The sequence below is a fragment of the Sceloporus undulatus genome, chromosome 5, assembly GCF_019175285.1.
Source record: "Sceloporus undulatus isolate JIND9_A2432 ecotype Alabama chromosome 5, SceUnd_v1.1, whole genome shotgun sequence".
NCBI lineage: Eukaryota > Metazoa > Chordata > Lepidosauria > Squamata > Phrynosomatidae > Sceloporus > Sceloporus undulatus.
Genome location: NC_056526.1, coordinates 173,637,605 through 173,646,980, shown reverse-complemented (window position 1 = coordinate 173,646,980; position 9,376 = coordinate 173,637,605). Strand labels below are relative to the sequence as shown.

The 9,376-nt window shown below is 37.5% G+C and overlaps 1 protein-coding gene across 1 annotated transcript in view; it reads left to right on the top strand.

Annotated features, from left to right (window-relative positions):
* The window catches only part of PDLIM5 (PDZ and LIM domain 5), a 140,769-nt gene that overhangs the window by 106,915 nt on the left and 24,478 nt on the right, over positions 1–9,376 (top strand). The window lies entirely within an intron of this gene.

Sequence of the window (9,376 nt, the reverse complement as noted above, 5' to 3'; positions counted from 1 at the left end):
ATTTGAAATAAAGTCCTCTCCTATAGCATGGCAGGATAAATAAAAAACTGATGACATATCCCTGTTATTCAGGAATTGAGCAAGCGGTTGGACCACAACATCCTTCCAACTCTACAATTCCATGATTCTCTGAATCCACAGTCTCATGTCAAATTATGCCCTGAAGAAAGTAAAACCACATTCACAAACAGTACTGATTCCAAAATATTAAGAAATGCCACCTTAAGTATGTAATTTAATTTTTTATTCTTAAGGACTGTTACATCACAGTGGCCAAGTAAAAAAGTAAGACAGTAAAGCCCACCCCTACAGTGATTCTAATGGGAGAAGAAGGTTGGACTCGCCAACTGAATTGAAAGCTTTGTTTAAGAATTGAGGTGACCAGCAAGGGACAAAAAGACTGTGAGGGCATGCAAGAAGCCTGTTACAGAATAGGCAGCTGAGATACTAACAGTTGGATGACTTATTATTATTATTATTATTATTATTATTATTATTATTATTATTATTATTATTTCCCGCCTCTCCCTGCAGATCAAGGCGGGATTACATCTGATAAAATAAATGCAAAATACAAATACAAAGATACAATCTATAAAATACTGATGGAAAACCCCATATGCACGCACAGAGTGAAAGCAACCAGGGAACCATAGAGATGTTTCCTCTTTGGGGAGGGAGGGAAGGTTTATGCATATTTATTGTTGCTTGTGAATAATTACCATTTGTTTAAAATCCGCAGACCTATACCCAGATATTCATCTTAGTACTTTCAATTCCTCTCTCAGCTCTTCTGTTAAATAAATCTATGACCTGGCTTCCACATAAGTAACATCTGCAGCATAGTGCATACATAGACCTTGTGTATTATGCACATCCCAGATGCATATACTGTTAATTGGGACCCTTTGAGAACTGCATATACCATAGATCACTACATTCTTGCCCTTGATGTCATATTTTAAATAAGCCCTATCTGTAGGATTTACAAAAATAAACCCTGGACGTTGTCTGAAAATGTAAAATGGAGACACCTTGCTGAATTTAAGTACTATGTCTGGTCAGTGTCTGAGTGGGAAACTGTGGGGAGTCACTTTGAGTCTCATAATGGAAGAAAAGTAAATAAAGATAGAACTAACACATATAAATAAATGATAAAACTATACAGTAGAGAGAATGATACAGTAGATTATTTCTGCTTTCTGGCATATGTAGAATCTGTTTACCTGAGCTGTGTGTGCATATTGGCCCTTAATCTGTGAAACTAGTGATTCTCTCTCCCCTGTAATTTTGAAGTATCATTGTTTCTTTAGTCAGGAGGGCCTCACTGGTCCATTTTTAAGCTTTCCATAAAAATATAATGCAAATTTCAGCTGCTTTCAAGCAAATATTTCACAGAGTTATAATTTTCTTTCTTCACAGTGCTATAGATCTTTTGTACTGTAATTCTTTATATCTTCATTCTTCATGAATACACTTGCAGCTTTGTTTCATTTGTGAGCTGTTGCATCATTTGAATTGTCTGTGTTCCAAAAGTTGTTAATCAAAGATATAGACTTTCTGTAGCTGCCTAGGAAGCAGGGAGGCACAGTTTAAATAGGGAAGATGGTGCACTGGGATGACTCTTTCAGTACACCATCTTCCTTATTTAAATGGTGCTTTTCATGTCCCTCTCAGTTGATGAACATGTTTCTTCTTGAGCTCCTCAGCAAGTCTCAGTGACATTTAGCTGAGAAGGAAAAAGAGGAAGATGGAACAGCAGTAACACAATGGGACACAGGCTGTATCTACACTGCATAATTAATGCAGTTTGGTGTCAAATTGCATTCATTCAGCAGTGTGGCGGGGGCCACAATAGAGTGTTGCTGATCACATGAGGTATGTAGACTGGACTATATGTATCAACATTCAGCTTTGAAATGAGTAAGAGAGCATCAGCTCATCTGAGTGATGTAATGTACTTTTATAGGGTGTGGGAAAAATCTTTGAATTACAGTACTTTTTCTATAGTCAGTTTTCTACTTTAAAATATGCATTGTTTTGTAAATATAAGGACAGTAGTAACATAACAAATGACACAGTACAAGTTAATTTGAGCAATCCTTGCTTGCCCATGGAAATCCACTGGCTGACCTTGGGAAGTTCACACACACTCTGCCTTAATGGGAGGCAAAGACAAGCCCCCTCCGAACTAATCTTGCCAAGAAAACCCCATGACAGGCTTGCCTTGGATTTGGTACAAGCCAGAAGTGGCTTGGAGGCACATAATAAACACATACTGTATATTTATTTAATGAGATTAACTTGTATTAGCTTTCAGTACAAACAGATTTAAATTTGCAATCAAAATAATAGACAAAGATAACAAAGAGAAGGAAGAGAAAGAGAGAAAAAAGAAAAGAAAAAAGTGGAGGAGGAGACATACACCTAATACACAGTAAGGCTCTGACCACCCCCCGGTCCTGACGGTAATGAAATGAAAAATAAGAGGAAAATATTATTCTACCATTAGAGAGCAAGCTAAAAAATCCTACTAAAATTGTTAATGACTATAGCCACAGGTGATTACATCATTAGATTTAAGTAAATGGTTTCCAGTCTTTCAAAAAGTCCTCAGTTTCCATATCCTTTAGAACCAATATTAATTTGGTCATTTGGGCTAACTCAGCAACCTGTATAATCCATTCTTCCATCGCCAATACTTCAGTTCATTTCCAAGTTTGCGCAAGCAATATTCTTGTTGCTCTTGTCATATAGTGAAAAAGTGATCTATATTTACTATTCACTTCTTTATCCATAATGCCAACAAAAACATTTGTAGTAACATTACAAAATCTACTGTTAGAATTTTTTGAATTAACATATAAATCTTAGACCATTAACTTTTCACCTTCTTACAAGTCTCCCACATATGAAAAAAGGAGTCCTCCTTATTTTGACATCCCCAGAATTGATTTGAAACTTTCTGGACCACTTTCAACAGATAAAGGACAATCCTCTTCACTCAGGATTACCTACTACTTACGAGCAAAGATGAATACGACCATACTATTAAAGTCTAAATAATATAAGAATAGTTTTTGTGGTTGATTTATCATGTCTTAAAATATATATTCCAATAAAAATAATTTCTGAGTGAAGCCTTTTTAGTAGAATATTTAAGACACATTTAATTTGGAGTATTTAAGACATTTTATCGACACCACCCACCCACACATTTTGGTTCAGTGCCTTTGGCTGTGGACAGGAGACTTTTCCCATAAGCATATAAAATTAATATGACATAATTTTAAAGCTTTGGTTATTAAATCAAAGTAAAAAAGCATACCAAATTACATCTTCAGCAGCTTAGAGCAGTAGAATATGTTTCCGTTGTTTAATTGGAAATTTTGTTTCACTATACATCTCAAAGATTCAGTTAATTGCATCTAGATAGATCATGGATGTCACCCACATCTCTACGTTCAGGTAACTAGCAGGTCCAAAATGAACTAGAATATCTGCATTGCTAGATTGTCCAAGTATGTTTGTGCATCATGTATTAGCTATGGTAAATCATTATGTATGAAGTCCTATGAAACTGTGTGAAATTGGTCTTTTATCAAGGTATAGCCTAGAGCTCCAAAGTTAATAAGAGCTTTACCCTCCCAGTTTCCTAACACAATATTTTACATTACTTGCTTTTCGAATTGTGCAAGTTAAAGTAGGTTGCTTGACTGTACAGTAAAAAAAGTGTGGAATTTCAAAGTATCCTCAAGATGGCGATAGATGACCACATGTGTTCCCAGCTACTTCATCCTTCTCCAGCTTTACTTTTACCATCCCTGTGTAAAACAATTTTTTTTAATTGTCACAAAATGTTAGATTCAGTTAAGACTGATTTTTAGATCTCAGTTTATATTTTAGTTCACTGTGTCCTTTTCTGATATGCTACATTTACCACAAGTGCCCCTTCAAGTTTAATCTTCAGTCTTCTCTGTGTTGTAGGAGAAAGTATGTTGATTAAAGTATTATGTAGTCCTCCAAAGGTGGCCAGTGCTGGTTCTTGCTCTGTGAGGTTATTTTCAGAATACTTTGTACTTTGCAGTACAGTACTGGTATTGCCACTATCCCAGTTCTTTGAAATGTTCAGTGTTAATGGCAACAGTGCCCACGCTTGGCTGTTAGAATAGTCCAGAGATTTGTAAAGCTATGGCATATCGTGGAGTTAGCAAACATGTTAGTACACTCTGCTATTTTGCTTCCACTAGGTCCAGATAAAGACACCAGGGATTTTCCTTCAGACAGCACAATATCTGACCTGAGATCTCTGGTTTGTCCTTCTCTCAACAAGGTAGCGGTATAGGCCAGGATGAATCCGCATGCTTACTAGTCTAAATTAAACTTACCTCTAAAATATTATGGTTTATCATGACATTCATATGTGGTCATTCTGTTGTGTGGTATGCTTCAGTGAAGTTAATATGATTCTTGTGTGACAGATCTTAGAGCTGGCAAAATGGAATGACATTTTGTTGAATCAAGCAACTTCAGTATAAGACTGGATGTTTCGAGGTTGTCTGTATATATGCTAGAAAACTAGTATGATTAATGGTTGCTGTCACTGTTTTTTCATAGCTCTTATCTGTTGCAGTCATAGTTTTTATTTTTGTTTGTTTTAGTTAAGCAAGCCATCTTCAGTATTGTTTTACACAGGGATGGTAAAAGTAAAGCTGGAGAAGGATGAAGTAGCAGAAAGTAATTATCTTGTATGTTTATTTGCTTCGGGGGGTTATGACATTAACTTGAGAACTCTTTGAGATGAATGCAAATCTAATAATAAAAATGGCTGAAGAAAGAGATAATTCTTCCAGATTTAAAAAAAAAACAACCACTCACTTGCCTGACATCTTTCGGGGATAAATTGCTAATGAATGTATTATGTATTATTTTTAAAATAATGTAGCAGATGTAACCATGAGGGACCTGATTTGGATAGGGATCTGATCATGAATGGCAGTGGGGCTTTTTGCCTTCACAGTCTTGATTGTTCTCTCACACCTGCAGTCTGCAGTAACTAAAGAAGTATGGAAGGGAAGTCTGACTCAGAAAGGAGTACGTTCCAAAGAATTAAGGCCCACTGTTTCCCTCTGCTACCTTCTGCATTGCACACTGCATTGCGCCCTGTGTGCTAACTTCCAAGTAAGAAGGAAAAAAAAGTAGCTGCTAATTATTTCTTTTGTCCCATTTTCGTCAAATACGTTTTTGCTTTCTTAATGGCTTTTAAAAAATTGTAATCCCTTGCAACCATCATAGGAACAAGATGAGAAGAATTACAAACAAAATGTATCTGCAGTTTGTCCTTTGTCCCTTGTTGATCATACAGGGAAGGCCAGGATCAGTGGAGAATATTAGATTTAGTGTATTGGAGGGAAAATATGGTTTATTGAAAAAGATAGAGGTAAGGTTAAATAAAAGATAAAAAGAAGAATGATGTCAGCATTAGTGGGCGAAAGGTCATTTCAGCAGAGACCATGTGCATTGCCTAAAATCACTGTTTCTTAAAGAATGTGTGAAAAAAATTTAGTTTACTAAGGGAAGAATACATCGGCATGAAAAGCCAGCTACAAGCCAGCTTGGGTGCATGGCGTACAGATGCTGCATGTCCCCAAGATGACAAGAAATTACACTAGCACTCAGAGGTGGGCCTGCTTCCGTGCACTCCAGTGCACACAGCATTTACATGCCACACTCTGTTGCAGTAGCTTGAAGCCACCCATGGGCCACAGCAGGCAGGAAAAGCTGCCTTTTTGCTGGCCCCCAAAAGAGCAGCAATTTGCCACTCCTTTTTGGCAACCTTCAAGGTGGATTGGGGCCATGGCATGTGTTTGTTGCGGCCCCAATCTGTCCTTAGAGGGGAGGCTTGAAACTGTTCCTTCAGGGCCATCTGTTTAAGCTCCAAGTTGAGAAAACGCAAAATGCAGGCCTGTGACTAATATCTTCTTTCCCCCCCCCTCCTGTTTGATTTGTAACACCTTGCCTGATGAAGAAGCCAGTGAAGCTTAAAAAGATTGCAACATACATGGCCAATAAAGGTATCACTGTTCAGTGGATTTTTGATTGGATTTATTAAATGGCCAACATGGCTATCCCTGGATATTTTCTAAGTCTCTTTCAGTTAAGCAACAACAATATCAGGTTGTTTTTCTCAAATGGCATTTATGAGCCAAGATATATTTCTCTCCCTCCTTCCACCAAAATATTTTTATAATGTTTATATATCTTCTCAATCTTGATCAAAGTGAGTAACAATTTGTAGAGTTATTAAGTCAATAAGAAAATATTCCACGAATGGATTAAAAGCAACTATCATTTGGTGCCAGTGGAAACTCTTCAGCAGGTCAGTCTTGGATGAAAGTAAACCAAGCATTTCAGAACTAAACAAAGAGCTGTGAAGTTTAGTAAAGACATGTATGTATGTGTGTGTACGTGTATTCAGACACTGGTTCCACTACTTAGTTCCATTCAATAGAAATTAGCCTTCATTCATGTCCTTGCAAACTCTGTTTGTTTGGAAGCTACGCATTGATTTACTCTCAAACTTGAGCAGTCTTAAAAAGGAAAGCTTGGAATTGTCAGTGTCACTTTTGAAAAACCTGAGCCAGATCTGAACAATTGCGCCTACCCATCGGTTAATATTAAATGGTAATTTGTAAAGCCAGGGGTGTGGAAATGCCTGAAGGTTCATGAAGCAGCAAGCTTCTGAAGGTAACCACACCTGGCCATTGCCCCTGGGAGACAGATGCCATGATGCAGCTTCTAATCTCTCTCTCTCTCTCTCTCTCTCTCTCTCTATATATATATATATATATATGTATGTATGTAACAAGGGCCTGATACAGACAGGCCAAAATAAAGCTGCTTCGAGTCACTTTGGAGGTACAGTGCTCCCTCGGGTTACGAAATTAATTCGTTCCGCCGCGGCGTTCGTAACCCGATGCATTTCGCAAGCCGAAAAGGGCTTTCCGTTAGCGCTGGCAAGCCGCGCGTTTGAATTTCGCCCCAAAAAAAAATTCGTAACCCGAAAAAACCTTCGTATCCCGGAACAGTTTTTTCCAATGGAACTTTTTCGTATCCCGGAAATTTTGTAACGCGATCAATTCGTATCCCGGGGTACCACTGTATGGTGTTTCAATGATGCATGCGTCCTAAGAGTCCAGAAGCTGCACCAAAGCCACGCTCCAATCCTAAGGACTGGAATGCAGCTTTGGTGCAGCTTCCAGAGTCTTAGGACGCATGCATTATTGAAACACCATACCTCCAAAGTGATTCGAAGCAGCTTTATTTTGGCCTGTCTGTATAGGGCCAAAGTTAGTAATAAGATTCATTTAATTAAATGCAGACTTCTGCATACATAAGGAGTGTAAGTGTGCTTGTTTAATCACCCAGAAAGTGTGTAGATCCCTTGTTACAGTATTGATTCATAAGTAAACCCTTTGAGTTTTCTCTGAATGGTGCTATATCTGTAAACTGACTAAGTTTTATTTTATTTCGGCAGCTTTTTAAAAGTCTTTACTGTATCCTAGATTTTATGGCTGTGCCATAAAATCTCTACAGTAAGATGTAAAAGATAGGAAGGTAAGCTTGAATTCAGTAGGTTAATAGTATGACTTTCACTTTACATAATATTGTGTGCTGTGATATCTAACTCAAATATCATGCACTCTCATATCACCTTAAAGTGATCTGCTTATTGTACTGGTAGGTGACAAGTCTTTGGTATCTCATCTCCATTCATTTCAGTGAAACATCTAAACAGTATATGTTTTGGTCTGTACATCAAATTGCAAAAGCTATTCATCTGTTTATGATGTGAAACTGCTTACATAATGACACTTTGTTCAGTAACTGAATAAAATTTCATTTGGTTTAATGAAAAGTAGATCACTCTAGGAAATGATTGCAAGTGGACACTGGTTCCTTGATTCTTTTATGAAATGGAAATGATGTCTCACTCTGCTTAATGCAGCTCCATGAAACTGAAGCAAATAGACAGAGTTCCTGTCCTCTCTTCCTAAAGAAGGTCATATTGGGAATTGCTGGGGTTTTTTTAACTGAACATGTTACAAAAGATAAAAAAACCAGCAATTCCCAATATGACCTTCTTTAATTTTTGTGGTGCTGTCTACCACATTTTAGGAGTGGCAGGACTTATTGACAAAGTATGGCCTAAATGCCCCCACATGGCCCCTGTCCTTCAAACCTTTGAATTCTTGGACCCACACTCTCAAAATGTTTGGCTATTTTCTGTTTCTTACAATTGGTAAGGGTTGTGTGTGGGTTTTTTGGGACATGTGTGTGTGCTAAAAACATGTCTGTGGGCCAGTAAATAAATAAAGCTTTAGATCCAAATAATGTCCCTCAGACACTTATGGTGAGGATGTTGACCATTTCTTGGAGGAAAAGTTAAGAGTAAAATGAGGGGCTTTAGGAACAGCAAAAACATGTTGGAGCTTATTCCTCCTCACCACTTAAAATTTTCTGAAGTAATTATAAAAGTGATATAACAATATAAGAAAACAACAAATAATAATAACAGAAGACCAAAACCAGTTAAGCAGGGGGAAAAAACAGACTATGGCATTCAGAACACACTAACATTTCTACTACAATGCCTGATCGAATAGGAATGTCTTTATATAGTTCTTAAAAGGTTATAGTGTTGGGACAAATTCAATCTTTTTGTGTAGAGGGTTCCACAGTCAGAGTGTTGCAACAAAAAGCCCTCTCCTTTGTAAAATATAAAGGGTATTCAGAAGGGACTCAGAAATCTTTGTTCTGACAAATATGAAATAAGAAAATGGTCCCATTTGATGCAAAAAAAAAAAAATCACCTTAGGGCTAATATGTACCTAGAAAAATGTTCACCAGGACAGTAGAAATATTTGTTATGACAAATAAAATGTTTTCAGTTTCTGCTCTGATTGTCTGTTACTTATTCATGGAAGCTAACCTATCAATGAACTAGCTCAGTGTGAATAAGCTTGAACACTATAGGAAATGGAACAGTGCTATTCTCCATTTTAGACATTCTTGCCATTCCCTCGTTGCCGTTTCTAACAACTGTGCTAAATAGAAAAGGGTTAGGGTCAGAGCATTTCTACACAGACAGTGGATTGCTAATTAAACAGACACACATTCATCATGCATATCCTCCCACTCTGAGGCCTTGCCATTCACAACAGACCAACACAGAGATTAACATGTAAATCACTTCCTCCCAACCAAGGATCACACAAGTAGATATACCCCACACACTTCCATGCCATCACTCTCTGAAGATGCCATCCGCAGATGCAGGTGAAACATCAGGAATAAATTCTTCCAGAATGTGGCC